Source organism: Temnothorax nylanderi, unplaced genomic scaffold (genome assembly GCF_030848795.1).
Source record: "Temnothorax nylanderi isolate EJ_2023f unplaced genomic scaffold, tnyl_v1.0 TNYL_tig0007_pilon, whole genome shotgun sequence".
NCBI lineage: Eukaryota > Metazoa > Arthropoda > Insecta > Hymenoptera > Formicidae > Temnothorax > Temnothorax nylanderi.
The window spans coordinates 2,542,629-2,561,198 of record NW_027249069.1 but is presented as its reverse complement, the minus strand read 5'-3'; the positions used below and the strand labels follow the sequence as shown (position 1 = coordinate 2,561,198).

At 39.6% G+C, this 18,570-nt stretch overlaps 1 protein-coding gene across 1 annotated transcript in view; it reads left to right on the top strand.

The window, feature by feature from the left end:
- LOC139782007 (uncharacterized) overlaps positions 1-18,570 on the top strand; it is a 63,539-nt gene that overhangs the window by 35,915 nt on the left and 9,054 nt on the right. The window lies entirely within an intron of this gene.

The following is an 18,570-nucleotide window of genomic DNA, read 5'->3' as shown; positions in this document are numbered from 1 at the left end:
TGAATGTATACACAACTCATTATTTAAATGTTTTGAAATTTTTTATAAATTAAGAATATCTGGAATTTGAGAACAAATTTTATTGAATCTTAATATAATTCTTCTTTGATGCACAGAATGGTTTATCTATAAGTTTGTAAAATTTTTGCGATAATATCATTTACCATAATTCGATACGCAAATTATTATTTTTATAAAACAATTTCCAAAGATTAAGGTATATCTTTCGAGCTCACGAAGAGAGAACGCAATCTTCCGGCTAACTTTGTCGTTGCACGGAAAATGTAGTTCAGGAAACAGCCGATATCTCTCCCCGTTGCTTAACGGATTTTCTTCGAAGTGAAGACACTTATCCCGCGATACTTCCTACCTCGATATACGACTTCGATCGAGGCTATAAGTTTTCTTTAGTTGCAGGTGTACTCGAACGTTGCCCGCATCCGTGGCTGTAATTTGTAAAATAAATGTACGAGCTTGAGTTTCTCCCTTCCTAAACCAGGGCCTTGTGCTTTCGAGCTTTTCGACTTTCACGCGCGATTTAGATCCGATTCGATTTAATGCTCCCTCAAAGTATAAATGCTCGCGCAGAGAAGAATGGCGCAACTAGGTAGGCGCAAAGCTGAAGTGGAAGAAATTAACTAAAATAAATTTTTACTACTTATTCAGTTATAATTCAAGCTTTTATTCGCGAAAAGCATGTTAATCAGCGCGATTGTGGACGTCGTGTTATTAGAATAATCGCTACTTTTAATTAGTTCGCTCTCTGCACACTTGCAATTCGCAGGACATTCAACACTTTTGGTATCATACTTGTTTTATCGTAATAATAGGTAAAAGAGATAGGAACCAAAAGAGCTGACAATCCACTTTTATGCCGCTGGCGCGAATAGCTAAGTGTTAACTTCGCCATTCGAATTCAGCGGTTCGCGAAACTTATTCGCGAGGCTAATCGCACGAATGCAATTTTGCTGCTCTCTTGATATCGGAGCTTTCCGCTTCTTTCGCGGTGAATCCGTGGGGAAGACGAGCTGGAAACTTCGTTGTGATCGTACGGCGAACCGCGGGCGGTCTTATCTTATCCGAGCGTTTCGTAGCGCGCATCTTCCACAAAAGGCAAACATCACGAGGTAGCACCTGTGTAGTTTCGTAACCGCCTGATGCCGCGAGGCAAACACCTCCACCGAAACAGTTTTACGACTTAATTGCACAGAGACGAACTTATGTGCAGTGTCTAATAACGCTACTAATACTTGCGCGGCACGATTTATTATCAGCAGAGATTGCGTTGCTCGATAATGTCTCTGCGTCTGCATGGTCCGAGTTTCAATATCAAGGGAATTGCTCGTTCAACTATTGGTTTATCGATCTGCTAATTAACAGATTTCAGCTGTGTCTATTCTAAAGAAGAATATACTGCGCATATTTTTTTTGAAGAATGTCGAATGTTAGTGATAAAGTAGAAGTAACGTTATAAATATACTACGTCGCATTACTGATAAAAGTTCGCACGCAACAGAGTATAAGAGTATTATTCTTTAGTTAGCATAATTAATTAGTGTCATTATAACCTAATTGCTTAATGATTTTGTACTACGCTATCGCGCTTGTTAATCAACTTCTGTATTATTATTAGTTGCGCTTGTTAATCAACTTCTGTATTATCATTATTAGTCAAGTCTTATTGATCCGTACGCGTGACGTGCGCGTCACTATACGCAATACAGCTTTATAACTTATGAAATTTGATTTCTCGATATCCTGTCTGAATTATCAGAACTAGCTTGCCAATGTCAGCATATTTCGTAATTCAGAACGACGTTTGAAGGAAGCATCCCTTGATCGTGCGAGACCTTTTAAACGGGTCGTTGTCGTCGTAAATGTCTGCCCGAGGCAAACACCTGTTTGATCGACGAGAACAAGGCGTCGCGACGCAGAGGTAAACGAGAGCTTTCGATCAGGCCCTCCTTGCTCGATAAGGTGTACAAAGTTAGCCCAGGCTCAGCTGGCTTAGCGTTCCATTAGCGGGCTCGAACCCGGCGATCCGCGTACGTTAAACCTCGGATTAGATGCTCAAACCCGCTGTCTCTTCCTTCCTCTATCTCCTGTCTGTTCCGCGTACCTCCCGATACGTATATAGGCACGTAGGTGTATCGATAACACGTGCACGTGTCTCAGATGTCTCGGTTACAAGACTACGAGTATCGCTTTTAAAGTGCATCAGTTCGCTCGACACGCCGAGAGAGTCGTCGAGGATCTTCTTCTTTCATCGGTCGTAAAACATCTCTTTATCGCGATACTTTCCTGTATACTTGAATAGAATCGGGAATAACTTCACATTAAGGCCTACTGTCCTAGATGCTTTAACTTTAAAATATCGATCAGAGTCGCGTGAAATTTAATTGTGTTTGCTCCAAAATTTTACTATATAATATAAAATGTCCCATTATATATATCCTCATTCTTTCAGAAAGGAACAATAAAAATTTTGTGTTTATCACGTATATTAGAGTAATATTTCATACCTTCGTTGAAAAATTACTCTAATATACGTGATAAACACAGAATCATTACGATGAAAAATCGATGAATTGTCCAGAGCATTTTTCTCTTTATAGTTATTTTAACTACGCTTTAACTGTCAGTATAAATTTTCTGTGCTCACAGTTTTTTGTTGTAATTTAACCGATCAATGTCAGTTAACTTAATGTCAATTTAAATAAAAGCTGGATAACAACTTATCAGCATTATTCATGAAAGCACGTAGGAACACAGAGAGAAAGCCAACTTTTTTTTTAATCCGATTCAAGTACCACAAAAGAGAGAACTTTCATTTATTCATTCCATCATCAAATTAGGGACAGAGTAATAGCCGGAACCCGCCGAAGGATACGGAACTTTCCTTTGGCATCCGAAGCCTAACAAGGTCTCGCATACCGGGCAGTTGATTAAAACGGCATTAGTCCGACTGTCGTAGGGACCGATCGATTCTAGATATAGGCAGGCCAATCACCTAATTAAGCCTCTCCCAGACCACCCCTTCCTTCCGCACTTTCTACGGGCCGATCTAATTATTGTTTCACGAGCGCTTCTCGCGGAGGACAATTCTTAGGGTTGTCGCTTTTGTGCTTTATCTCCTTTGCTAAAACAACTGCGAGATTACAGGAAGCTTCGGCTCAGCCAGAGAAAGCCCGAGTTTACTTGAGTTTGGGTACCTTAAGATCCGCTTTGGTGAAAAACATTAATAATAAAATTAATGTTTTACATTAAATATATAAATTGATACGCATACTTGGGAACTTTAATTATAAATTAATTGCATTTTTATGGAAAAAAAAGATTAAGAATACACAATGTCTTAAAATCTTTTATTTTAATTCTAATGACAGATTAGCGATTTTACAGAAAATTTTTAAAAAAAGTTCTTTATTTTTTAATATTTAATATTAATTAACAATTTAATATTTAATATTAAAAATTATCGTACCTTGTGAAAAAAATTTTATAAAAATATTCCATTGAGCAGTAATGACGAGCATATATTATATGAAAATTTTTAGGAATATATCTGGGAAAGTGTGTGTACATCAAAGAAAAACATGCGGTAAGCTTTGGGAGTGATTAATGAAGTGCCGTCGACAAGGTGTCGATCCTTTTTCGCACGATGTAACGTCCCTCAGGACAGATATTACCCTCACAAAAACCGAGTATGTACATGGTACTTTTCATCACGACTTGCGTTTTATCCCTAATTGCGCGATTAATCAATAGTGACATTGGCGTCTCCAAATATATCAAGATAATTTTAATTTAATTAAATTAATATGCACTATTATACATTTTTCTTATTTTACACGTCTTGTATATTTTTAAATGCGGGAAAGTAGTGACTTTTGCTAACTAAAAAAAGTTGTGTTAGAAGATGCGTTAAAACGTTTACTCATAAAATATTCATAGTATTGAGCGTATTCCGATAAATGCATGTTACTATGATTTCGTGCACGAAATCTTCCCTCTCTCGATAAAGACCATTAGGAAACAGATCCGTCCATGTTTGCGAATGCTGCATATCGGGTTAAAGCTCATGCCGGCGGCAGCCATGCGATAGGATGTGCCCGGAATAATGCAATCACCGTCAGTAGGAATTCCGAATATCGGCACCGCGACGTGCGTTCTGTTTGACGAAATTCAAGACATTCCAGGGCAACAATGCTATCCGTTGTTTCTGATACCTCCTATTTCGGGGCGATGCCGAGTAACAAACCATGGCGACATGGTACGGTCAAGAATTAATTGGATCTCTGAAAACGGTACAAAGCAAAACTTGGTGGGGCGGAGGGGAATACTTCGGGCGAAAGTGAAAGGAAAGTTTAACATATTTCAAGAAACTAACTCACACTGTATTCACTGTAACTTTTTTTTATATATTGAACGTAACTCTATATTATTCATAAACGTTATTTATTGAATACAGCCTTCTAATATTATTGTGAAAGTATAACTTTCTCAAACTTTGGCGCTATACATGCTTCAAAACTTTTGAAGTGATCAGTAAAAATTTCTAAGCTCACGATTTAGCAATTTTTCACGGAAGAGCAAGTTTAAATCGCCACCGCCAGCGTACTGACGGTTAACTTTTTCGTACGTTTTGTGACTCGACGTAATATATGGTGTACATATACCGAGTAGAATTTTCTTACTTTGTCCGAAACTTGATACCTGTACTCCTCTCACTCCCGTTTTGCGAAGATTTAACGACTGATTTAATCCCGCTTGTAACTTAATTTCGCGTTGCTAAAATCGATGTACCGCAATCAGCGTACATTGGCTCGCTCATTAAAATTTATAATGTTTAAAACCGTGCCTGTGCACCACTTTGAAAATGATCATGTGTTACACACGAATTTTAGATAAGGCAGAAAACGAATACTGTCCGCGAGCTAAACGTCGCACCTATAAAGTGGGTAAATGTCAGTGCCTATAAATGCGTATAAAATTAACGAGGAAATGAAGCGCGAGCGTCGAGTTACTCTTCGTTACGATGGCGCCGCGCTGCACCAGCGGTTTTGTGAGTGATTTTATGGCTGCGTCCCGGCGTGCTTTACGGCTTGATCCCTGATCCTGAAACATGCCAAATTACAGCACCATCTCGGTTTCTCTCTCTTACTCTCTCTCTCTCTCTTTCTCTCTCTGTCTCTTTCTTTCTTTCTTTCTCGCTAGCCGCCGCGAGAGCACTACGGGAAAGAGAGGAAGATTGAGAGGCTCTATCGATCTTGCGTTTCCTTTGGACGCGGACCAATAAAAGCCGCGAGAGGTTTGAAGCGTGTCCTGCGACACATGCTCGACGCTACAACTGGGATTTTCAAGGTTTCTGTCGGATACTAAGCCGCTTTATAAATCCATTTGGGATGAAAAATTATTCAAACACGATTGTCGGTCACTTGCGAAGTAGGTACCATACCTACAGAAAAGCCAGCAAAAAGGTAGAGTTCTTTCAGTTTTTCATATCTTTTTTTCATTGCGAGCCAGGAAAAATTCCAAAAATAGAAAATTTTATGTCGACAATATTGTTACCGATCAGTGCATTTTGAATTACGGTCCTCAAAGTAATAATCTGCGATATCTAAATTTTGTCATGTACTTCAAAATCAATTGCAATGTTTAATCTGCATTCTGTTCGCGCTCGCGACAGGGTTTCATTTTTTTTTAACGGTGCGGAATATGAGAATTACATTTTGATCCGCATATTTCGTGTGTCACGGTTTCGAAAATAATATCTCTGCAGTAAAAAGCGGAGTTGCGAGATCGATCGCTCTGTATATTTTTCAGCTCGGAATTTGGAAAATGCAGCAGTAGAGGCAAATCGATACGTATCCCCAAATGAAGGGGTGGGTATCGCGAAACGAGTCGGCAGAGGCGAATTAGGGTAGCGCGACGTGGATTGATTCTGAATGAAGCGGGACATGTCTCGTGTAATCCGACGACAGGTTACTTAGCGAGCGGCTACGTAGACGGATATGTAGGCGCAACAATTTAATTACCGGCGGATATACGCCATGCCAGACACGTTTCTCATAACGGTCCCCCAGCAACCGGCTGATTACCGCGCGTGCTAACTTTGCGTCTCGGAGACGTCGGCACTTCGAACGAAAGTCTCGCGTAGACGAAACGTCGTCGCCTTACGTACGTCGCGCCGTAAAGCCTGATTCTGCACCTAAGTTTGTTATGTTTTCCATGATTTATACGGTTACTGCGTAAGGTAAATGCGTGTTCTCAAAGCGATAAAACTTCTAAACTCGAATTACCGCGCAAACTGCGGCTTATCCGTGAAAATGTGTATTTATTATTTAGTAACGTATAATAATTAGCGATATGTAACATGCAGAATGTCCCTGGTTTATCGCATTTCCTATCATCATACAAATCTTTGAGCAATTTAAAATGGATTTTTCCTCGATAAAGTTTGCTTGGACACTGTCTTTTAACATTCTACTTTTAATATTTTTTATCATATTTTAATTCTTAAAAGTAATACATTGAACTACTACCTTGAGATTATTATTTATGTGAAGGTGACTCTAAATTTTTAACGTGATAACTGAGTTAGACGAGTTAACTCGGCATTTGAACAGACCAGTGGATAAGACAAGTTAACTCTCCAGATTTGTAAGCACACACATAGAAGACAATTTTATAGTCAATAAATACCTCAGTTAACAAGTTAAAGACTCAAAAGTGAAAATAAAAATTCTTATAAAATTTTTTATGTCTAATTATGCTTCATAATCGTAATGGTTTTAATATTTAGGAGAGAAAGAAGAGCTATGTAGCGTATAAAACAAGTATAAAGATAAGGTTGTTTAAAGAGAAATTACTTACGCGCGATTACATCAGTAAAAACTCTAAGAAGAGAAGTAAGAAGTACTTATATAAATGTCAGAGTTGCAAAAAGAACTAGAAAGTTACCGTCAAATAAAACATCACTTTTCTCATTTTTCCCGGGAATACATTAGTTTACCTCCGTCGCAACGAGACCTATCTTATTACTTTTACATCCACTGCGCTTCTGACTTCCTCGAATATCCAGCTCGCGTTACGTTTGGAACATAGTTAGTAGTTAGCACATCGAACATCCCCCGGATACGATTTCCGCACGTACTTCAGCGTGGCATTTGCATTTTTTAAAGAGGCCACCTGCTCGCGCCACGCATCTAGTCCACCGGAGTTAGAAACGGCTCTCCAAGGATTCAGTGACGAGATCGAGAAAGTTTGATCGAAATTCGTGGTTGAAACGATAAATTCGCGTATAGATAAAAATTGCAAGTGTGAGATCAATGTATAAATTGCAAAAGTAACGTTAACATATTTTACATTTCAACTATCTGAAACAGATAATACCGTTCTTCATGTGGGAAAAATAATATCCGTTTTCATTTTTAGGAAAGTCCATTTTAAATCCTATTAAAAAATATGCTATTAAATTGAAATTAACAAAATTAAAGTTTAATTAAAATTTCCTTTCCTCTTTTTAAATACGAGAGTTATAATTATTATTATAAAAAAAGACTAGTTAAGGGGAAAATTAATCTTCCTTTCCTTAGATTCGTAAACGAGTTACTCAACGAAGACGAGGTTTTAAATTAAATTAGTTCGCAAGAAGATTCATTTGACTATGAATACGAACGTGAGTTTAACTTTAAAGTACAGTAGAACATTTCGGGAATATTAAATGAGATATCTAGTGAAATATCTAAAAACTGGAAGGCCGAAGGTAGAACGTCATCTTACGCGAACGAGAGAAGATCTCACGCGGCATTTTATTCCGGGTCGCCCCCCCCGTGACGGCGATGTGGCACTCACGCCTAACCGAAGGAGACGAGAATGTGTCCCGATACGGGATAAAAGAAGCTTTCGTTGGGTACGACGCGGTATTGATCCCTTTCACGATGGGACCGCCGTCGTCTCGCGGAAAATTCCTGAAGGAAAACACTGGCAAGCGGCGATCGTAAGAAGCTGATCGTTAAGCTTCTTTTCCCCCGTCAATATTCGCGCGAAAGTACTTATCGATCTCACGTCAACAATAAGTCGTTACTTATAGACAATATTTCTTCGACAATTTTAATGGCATCTTCGTGTCAATTTAAAGTTTATATTTCTTCTCTTAATGAACAACCCGCTTTCAAGCTTTAAATCATTGAAAATGTAGGATTATATATATTTTCGCAAACATATTCTTTATTTTCTCAAATTTCTTTAATATACTTATACTATTACAAAGACTGTTGGACATAAATATATACTGTTACATATCGTTACGTTGTAAATCGTAGCAAATAATATCATGCAAACGATTGCAATAATCAATTTCACCTTCCATTGATTAATATCGTTTGTATCAAAATCCTGGATGGCGGTTACACGCCGTGCACTCTTCAATGCGAATCTGCGTCAAAGGAGAAAAAAATCTGGCCACCCCGCGGGAGGAAAATTCAATGTTCGATAACCGGATACATGCGAGCGCTGGCTTAAAATCTAATTTTCAAACGCAGGCTGGACCCTTCTGGGTAAAATTCAATCGGCCCATCTCGTTCATAACGCTCATCGAGCAACGCTCGTTATACGAGTATGTACAGATGCTGTGCTTTCTCGATACGAATATAGTGTCCGTGACACACGGCATAGCATATATTTAAATATACAAATTAATAATAAAAACGAAAATTTTTGTTAATAACTTTTTGAATTTTACGTTAAATTTATAAAAATTGTTGTACAATCCATAGTTCTATGTAAGATTGATAAAATAGACTGATGTGAGATGTAGAACAAATAAAAACATAATTTTTTGTAAGCTCTAAACACATGCCTTGCACATAGTTTGCTTGTACGCATAGGATAGGTTTTGAGACAACTTGCAAAACAGCAAAACGAGTTCTGTATATCATGGGCTTAAGCTCGTTCTATCGAAAGAGGAGAGAGAAGGGACGAGCCTCCGTGCGACCCTCTCGATATGTCAGATCAGGAAAAATCCGAGAGTGTGCGACATCCTGCGTGATCTGCATCGTGTACCCTGGCGTAATCGATGGAATCACGTGTTTTCTATCATCGCGATCGCGCAACATTGAAGTTGATAATCTCGTTAACGAAAAGCCACTCTTTCGAAAACTCTATGCCTCTCCCGAAATTGTACGAAGGAAAACATGCGACGGTAACAAGTCGATATGAAATTCCCGTTGCATCTCGTGTATAATTTGCGGAGCTTTTACTTTCGGTTTGTGTTTCCTTGCATTTCAACATCTTGTTACGCAGCGTCGCTTTGGCGTAGGATAATGAGGCTTTTTTCATAAAGCAAACTGCGCATTTTCAAGGGAATTGGTTGCGCGAAATTACAGGGACATCCTTAGGACACCCCATATTTACTTAATTTTTTGTCTACGTGATCAGGATTACAAAAAAATTGAATAAAAAAATCTATTTGATCTAACGATGAATTAACCCGAATCAATAGAATGCAAGATATAGCAGAAAATTTACACTTTTGATGTCTTTATAACTTTTTAAGATATTAATATCAGATTTAATAACTAAATTTTTTATATAGTACAAAAATAACTTATTTAAAAATTAATCGGTTATAAATTCGACAAGCCTATTATTAAAATAAAAGTGCATGTACAAGATGAATGCAACAATCTGTAACTTATAAGATGAAAATTCACAGTTATGGTGAGAGCTGCGCTTTAACAAAATCTCGATTTTTGTGTATCTCCACAAACTCAATTTACCCAGTTTTACACGCGACTTTTATTCGCGAAATTTCTACCACCGGTGTCTCTGGCTTGTTACACGCGCATTCTTCCACTGGTTGTGAGTAACTTCCTCTACACTATGATCATGAAGCAAAAATTATTTTTATAACGCTTTATATATATCCTTCATCTTCTATTCCTTCAAACAGTTCAAACTGTCGACAGTCTTCATCTCAATTTGTAATTCCTAGAACACGTGGATGCTTTTTTATCTATTCCTGTGTCTTTATTACCTGTTCTTTTTATACTTTCGTCCACTCTGCCCTTTTTTGCCGATATCGACCTTCCACAATTGGTTCATTTTTCTTTTCTTTATTACTCTTTTCTCTACTGGCTTCCTCCATCTCCGTTCCTCTCCTACGTCGATATCTCACGCGCATTTGTTAAAGGAGCTATAAATTAAGTGAGTATTTCTATCATTTCCATTTCAAGCGATCCTGACGGGAGTCAGGAGACCACTGTGCACGGCGCACGGAGACACACATTTTTTCACTTATTCTTAGTGCTTTCTCCGCGCGCCATAGCGAGAGGCCAGCGGAGGTAGTTTTAGGACGGACGGTGTCATACCGCGACGGGTAGTCATCGCTGCGGATGACAACGTCCGCAAAGCGAAAATGACTCCTGCGGCGCCTTATATACCCTCGGGTCTATCTCTATCTCTTTCCCTCTACGTCCCTCCCCTCTCCCGACCCTCTGATGCGCGCTCTGTCAAAAAAAAGAACTATGAAATGGAACAATGATATTCCTATGATCCCAGTTTTGGACAAGTCGAGAGCTAGGAAATCGTTGTGCGTGGCACATCGAGAATGCGCTTTGGCGGCTTGGCGCGGTCCTCCTATGGACCGGGGAGAGTTGGCTAGGGAGAAGAGCTGCTTACCAGCCGCGACCTCCTACAGTAAAGAAAGAGGGAACTCTCCCGATAGATACAGAGGAGATCAGAGGGAAGCTCGGCTGGTCCGTAATCTGTATCACATCTTTCTCCTTTACACAACCATCGTCCCCTTGCTCTCTTCGTCTTCCCAAAATCGATTTCGGTCGGTGCGGGGCCGCGCCCAGTGAGCTCGACACGGCGAGAGTTCGACTTCGAGCGAGAGGGTAGGAAAGGAGGCTGCGAGGGAGAGAATGACGGGATAAAAGGGGCGGCAGGAGACGAAGGACGAGAGAGAAATAGAGGGCGAGAGAGGGAGGGAGGGAGTTAGCCTCATTTAACCGAGGAGGCTCCTGCCACGTTGTGCGTGCGATACTCCCGCCCTTCGTCTTCTTGTCCTTTTCGTGCGGTTTTGCCACCCCTCCAATGCCGCAAACCGCTCCAAGTTTCACCTTCGAGCTCCTTGGGGATGCTATAGGCTGCTATAGTCTAGGAACGCTTAAGATCCGGACTCGACCGAAAGTTGGACGGCAAAAATCGTTTCGCGTTCTTCCACGTTCGTTTTCTGACGGTCGGCAGATTTAGGAAATTCCCGAAAGCAGTACTTAGGATGAAAACGAGTGACGTGTAACGTTCCGCAAAATAATACGCGCGTTATACTTCGAAAGCGCAGCCTTTATTTTAAAATTAACTCTCTTCCTTTTTTTCGTGATGAAATTTCCAATCGAGATAAAGAACGAAATTGATTGTAAAACGAGATATCATTAAATTGAAAGTCGTAAAATATGGAAAACCCGATACAATTAAACGTTCTTTGAAAACGAACTATTTTTCAAATTTAGAATTTAGCCCTAGAATTGGATAGGTCACACAAAAATAGTAATTTCTTTTTTCTTCTCGCCGCAAGACGCGCAACTATATCCGCGGTATGGAAGAAGAATATACGAACGTTCGTATATTCTTGTGCGATGCGCTTGCATGGCACACGCACACGTCGGCGTCGGCGTGCACGTGCGAAAACCAGGCGCGTCGTCATTTCACCTAGCAACTTTACCCCACGTACGTGTCCGCATTCAGCATGTCCTTGCACACGTAACGGGGCACTTCTGCCACCGTCGCCGACCGCGCTTCCGCGCGTATGCACGTTCCGGCGCACATGACTACCCCGTATAGTCGCATTTTCTCGAGCCAATGGCTGTGAAATCGAGCGCTTTCCCCGCTTCTTTCTCTTTCGTCGCGCGCGTCTCCTCTTCCGCGGAATTGCGGACGCACTCGAACTACTACGTCTCCCCAAGCCGCTTGTGGAATTCGGTTCGGTTTCTCAGGCATGCCAATCGACACAGCATGGAACTCGAGCGAGGAACATCAATTCTGACCGCGTCGCTACAAACTGCATTTCGTCTTGCATTTGCAGCTGACCTCCTTTTTCTGCCGTGAAAGAAAGACTGGATTTTTTTTGACTAAGTAAATGACATTTAAGATCGAAGAATAGAGATTGAGAGAGAATGTTCTTTTTGTCACACTGGCTAGACAATCCTTGAAGGATCGCCAAGTACCTATCTATCAATAGAATATTAATTCCGTATCTTTTGTTAGGTCGGCTTGGACGGCTTTTTGTTGCCTGGCGAACTTTAGTTTTCGGCATTTTCGACTGCTTTCTACAAAAACTTAATTGAAACCGTTCTAACGGAACCAACATAAATCTTAAACTTTCGTCTTCGTCAAGGACAATTAATTTAGAAAACGATTAATCGTTTGGAGACTTTTCTAAAAGGAAATATATGTGTGTGGTAATTTTTAAATGCGCTTGATCGAACTGTGTGCAAACGAACTGTGCGCAAATGTACTGTGTGCAAAAGAACTGTGCGCAAAAGAACTGTGTCCAATGCAACATACGTTTATTTATTTAAATAAGTTAATAATATGTGTTGTGTCCAAAAGCAACAGTGTCCATTTCAACTGTGCGCAAATGAAATTTGTCCAAACGAACTGTGCGCAATTGAAACGTGTCCAGTCGAACGGTGCGCAACTTTATGTGTCCAATAGCACCAAAATGGCCGATGTGCCCCAATAGTGGCCATTTTGGTGTAAAGGCATTTCGGACGCCTTTATGCACATAATTTTAATTCCCGAAAAAATTTTATGTTATAACATAAAATAAATTCAGAACTAATATTTTGTCTAGACATAATTTTAATTCTGCATTTTCAATTATGTTAGCTTAATAATAATTCGATGAATTATAAATATGTCTAGACATAAAATAATTTCTTTTCTTTGAGTATCAATTTAATTTGTAGAATTTTTATGATAGTATTAAATAGCAAAACGGCGTGCCATAAAGACAGAAATAATTTAATTCCACCATTATTGTAATAAAAACAATGAGTTTTTGAACGCTGAATGTTTGCCGTAACTTTCTTTGTGTGAAATTACTAGTGCAATGTAACTTTATTCTACGATGTATATCCTTTGACTTCTTGAGGATGCTAATCAATAATCAGAACTCGCCGAGAATTGTCGTTAACTCGCGCAAATAACTCCAGCGAGTACAAAATCTCGTTGACCCGGTTTGCTTAACTACGTGCTTGAAAAAAAAAGAGAGAGAGAGAGAGAGAGAGAGAAGAAAAACCCCACCGAACTCAGAGTCGTTGCTCTTAATCTTCCTTCGAGTAACCCGGATGATTTCTATACCCGGAAAATACCGCGGCTCTTTTTTACGGCCAGCATAACTTCGCGGCTAAAGTTTAATTAAGTAATGCACTTCCGGCATTGCACTCGCGGTGTCGGTGCATGGTGCTGCCGTGCTGCGCGACGCCGAGTTTCCCCGGAATTTTTCTTTGCGAGAAGACTAAGTGCCACCCATCGGCCATAACTTGTCGACAAAGAAACCTCCCCAGACCCGGTTCTTTTCAATGACAACTCGGAGAGAAGCTTGAAAAATGCGGAAATTTATCCAACAGAACGCCGCGCTTGAAAATCCGTAGCCATGACTTCCACGGCTTCCCTTGGTTTATCTTTCAGGAAATTGAGCCTTCCTCTCCTCGCACAATTATGCCATTTTTTAAAACTCGAAGAATATTCGGCGACGTTCTATGCGCATGTAATACGGATGCATAACTCGCATTTTACTTGCGTTTTATGTTACGCTTGCCAACATAACATAAAAGTTGAGACGAAGAAAATTGAAAATTTTTCAAACGTCTCGTAAACTCGCAGCATCCCGCGGAACACTTAAATTTATTGAGTTAAAGACACAAAGAAAATGGCTTAGATTTATCATGAGCTCTTTATAACACTGGATATTCAAGAGCAATTAATAATAGCGGTTGCTCTGTTATTGGGTTCTACAAATAAAATCCCAATAAATAATTATAAATAAATAATTTATAAGTAGTTTATAAATAATTATATAGCAAAGATATAGAGGATCTTGAAATATTTTAATTATTGAGAATATTTAAATAGGTTAAAGACTAGAAGTTTAAATTAGAAGAAGATTAATGTCTTAGAAGTTCAAATCGGTCAACTCAACGACGAAGATTAAATTAATTTCAACTGAATGTTTCAATACAATTTCAACAGAAATTTAATCTAAGTTTTAGTTGCCGAGAAACTTAACGTTGAAAAGTTGCGGCAAATAATTACGTGATCGCTGGCAGGAAATCTATTTTGGTGCATCTAAAGCATGCCGTATACGAGGAAGAGACAATTTGATTCCTCGCGTTGTTTTCGACTGAAATCTGGCGCGCGCGAACCCGAGAAATAGGAGCATCGGGAAACTGAGAGTACGGTCCTCTCGCTATATAGCCGCGGAGTTATATTTTCAGGCTTGCGGCAGATCTCTCGCCGATTTCGCAATATACAACCGGGGAGTTTTCCCCCCGGTGAGATATAGCACCCCGTGAAATTGCTCGCGAGCGGCTCGATGACGTATTGCGCAACGACGAACACACCGGGTATAAGCGAGAGTTCTGCAATACGAGCCAGCCGGTTGCGAAAGCACTACGGTATGCGAATTTGACAACATAGAGGAAAACTACTTGCTCCCTGATCCCCCGCTTGCTCCGGTATTTAATCGGCGCTTTTCAGAATTGTACTAAAGTCAGCATTTAGTTTCTAAAAAAAAAGGAAAAAATAATGTTTCCTTTTTTTTGTTATACTGCAGAGAATATTTCGCTAAATCGGCCCGCTGTTTTTTAACGACAGAGTTTTCGACGGATTTTTCACACGGAAAATTAATTCTTCAAAAACAGGCAAGATCCATATTTCTTTACTTTTGTAAGCGATTCTTCAGGAATCGCTAATTAATTTAAAAAGAAAATTAATTATTTGATTACATAGATTAAAGGATATTCTTTGAAAGATGATATTATATTGAGTATACATATAAAGAACTTCAAGGCCTCGGAGATTATCCCACCTGTTTTAAATGAAACTAATTTCATTAAGAGCACGCGCCACGCGAACGAAACCCAGTGAACGAATCTTATTGATTTCGGCAAGTTGCCGTATTATTATAATACGCACACGCGGTCAGGAAAGGCCAACAATAGCGGGACGCAATTACACGACGTTCGCTTCAGAACGCAGTTTGAATAGCTTTTAATGTGCGCTCGCTAATTGGCCACAGGTGTGCACCTGAGCAGGTCCCCCAGGAGAAACCACGTTGCGAAATGTGCAGTATAAGTGCACATAAGCCGGCCGGCGCAGTGTTTACGAAACGACGATCATTTTATAGAAGCGACAGAGTTGCCCTTGTTAGTACGTGTAACAGCGTAAAGACACTTTATTTTACTTGATTTTACCACGAAGGGCGCTTTTTACCCGTGAAATATACCTTTTAAAGTTAAAAGATAAAATAAACTGACACCGGTAAACAATTTAATTTATAATTGGTCAATAATGAAGGAGCAGATAAATATCATATTTATCTCCAAAAAATGCGTGTGCATGTATTATACATACATGTGTATTACACGCGCTAGTATAAAAAACTATTAGATTTAGACTACTAAAAAACTAGACAAAGTACTAGTCTAAAATCTAGCATAAAAAATTAATCTAGTATATATATTTTAGTAATGCAACGTCTACATATAGGTATACGTTACATTACTTCACAAGCTTTTTCTAAAAGAAAAAAAAATACAGATTTCACTAATTGGTAAACAATTATTTATTGATTTCTCTTGAGCAGTATGCAGGAGTCAGATCTCAAAGTTACGGCGCGGCGTAAAGTCGCGCAGGGTGCATCCTATAATGCTCAGACCGGCTAACCAGCGTGGCCGTTTTCCGTCTCGAGTGTAATCCGGTCCTTTGTAGGTTGGCCCTGGCGCGCTCCGCTTCGCTTGATTATTAATTATTATTGGAAGGCAAATGTAGCGTGACCGTTGCGCGCGGCAACGATCGATAATTCATGCACGACGAGCCGCGCGTCGCGTCGCGCACCCGAAGAGGATTAATTCGGGCAAGCGAGACTCCTCGGACGGACGACGGCTCTTCTGCCTTTATCATCGTGCCTTCGTGCTCGTCGATTTTCTCTCGGAGCGTCGAACCCCCTCGTATTTATAAACTTTTCGCCATTGGAAGCACTCGCCACGGTTAGTCGGAAGAGCGACGCGGACAACGCCGCCGCCAGGTAGAACTTCTCTGAAGGATATTGACGTCGAGAGATTTCTCGACGTTGGCAGGACGATGAAAACTTCGTAATTTCGGACGTGCTCCAGTTTGCCCGTTGATGACTTTAACCGAGCTATTGCGATCCCTTGCAGACGCGCTCACGCTCCCGGGGACTGTTACGCGTCGAGACGAAAAGTTTTGTGCGACGTACTTCGAGCGACCGACTATTAATAAGAGAAATACGATTCTATCGCGGAGAACAATTTCGCGATTGCTCCCGTTAGCGCCGTCTGGCGTGGTTGGACAAATTTTACAATTCCCAGTAAAAAATATAAAGCTGTAAAAAAATAAGGAGCAATAGTCTCAAGAATAGGCTGCATGCTTATAATACTTTATATGATGCAAAATACCATATATTTTTTTAAATATTATATATAAAAATATTGTTTTATCCTTTTTAAGTGCACACAATTTTAAAATAATCATTAATCGTATTAAGAAATTGTTACATGTCTTAGTCCTCATGTTAAACATTTCTTTATTAAAATATCACATTTTAGATCTAGTATTTGCAATTGTTCTGTGGTTTTTGAAACGTGTTTTGAGATAAAAAATATAATTAAGCATTAAGAGAGCTTTCGCATAATATTTGTGGTAGAATGAGAAATTGCTGGGGTTTATCGAATCGCAGAGTGGACTTAATAAAAATCCGCTGCTATTCGTAGCTGCATTAAAGGCGAGCAATATAAGAAATCGCTCGGAGGGCATACTGCTCAGGGGTCTCCGATAAATTGCGAGCTCAATAGTTCCAGCGGCACATTTTCTCGAGTTTTCTCGCGCGTCCGAGGGGTGAAGAGGGACCAAGAGGGACAGAGGCCGAAGGAAGCGAGGGTTCGTCCGGCGAGTTGAAGTTATCGTTTTCATAACTCGTCGCGCTCAAAGGGGGTGGACCGGCCGGCCGATGAAAATATGCCGCTGTTACGAGAGGATTAGCGGGGATTAGCCGGGAGATTTAGATTCATCTGGGGGCTGGAAGCTCGCTAAATGTCTAATCCGGAAATATGGTTGTCTTTGCTCAGGATGCCGGCAGGATGTCGTGCGCGCGAACAACGGAATTCTCAGCGGATAAATCCGGGGCCTTTTGCAGTAAATATCACTTTGCAACGTTAGCATTGTATTACGTAAAACGGATTGCGGTATAGTAGATTCTCCCTCTTTTGATCTGCAATCCTCGGCGAGGAAATGAAAGAAATGTGTCATAACTCGGTGCTTGCACCGAGTCAACGTTGTTTTACCGCGGTATGACTCTGCGATTACCTCACGATTGCTTGCGTTTGTGTCATCGCTGAACTTTTCTTTCTAATGTTTAAAGCCCACTCAAAATGATCTTTAATATTTTATTATTTAATCTTTAATATTTTATTATTACACAAATGTACTGAATCGAGTGGAATATGTATCGGTGAATTAACGTTCTTAAGGAATTTTTAATTAGTTATTATGAAAACAGCACAAACAGACCTACGATAAACTGCTGCTATTATTTTTCTGGTGCTTCAATATGTTGCAACATTTGTTTCGCAAACGATATCTGCTTCTCGAAAAACGAAAAGATCAGTAACTGCGTAGTTGCTTTGCACTTTAATGAAAGAATTCTTTGATGTGAAATCGCATCCCACTTGCAGAGACTTGTAAAGCTGAATATCATAGGAGAGCGTATGAAAGTATTGTTAGCGGAATAAAAGATAACCGGAAATAAAAACATATCTAAAAGAAAAAGAAATCCTCGAGTGAAATAACGAGTTGACATTCCAGTATAGTGTAACTAGATTTTTTCACAATATTTTAAGGATTTATTTAGAATTTTCATGATTTCCTTTGTCATCGTAATTATCTCTTAAATAGCCTTTTTCATCTTTCGGTTCATTGTATAACGTAATAAACATATGAAAAGAAAATTGGATTTTAATATTAAACATCACGTGATGTTTCTCCTATATACTCCCTGTACTAACAATATATACCAAAAAGCAAAGAATATGGACGCTCCATTATCTTTCTTTTTAATGCTGTTTTCTTATTTACTCAAAACTTATTTACTCGAAACATCCTAACATGAATTTATATAGGTTCCAAATTTAGTATCCAAAAATAAATATAATAAGAAGTGGCGAACATTTCACGGCACGTATTTTCGCCAACAAGAAATGTGATGAAAAAAAAATAAAACAAAAATGTGAAAATCTAACACAATGCGCTGTATGATGACGGTAA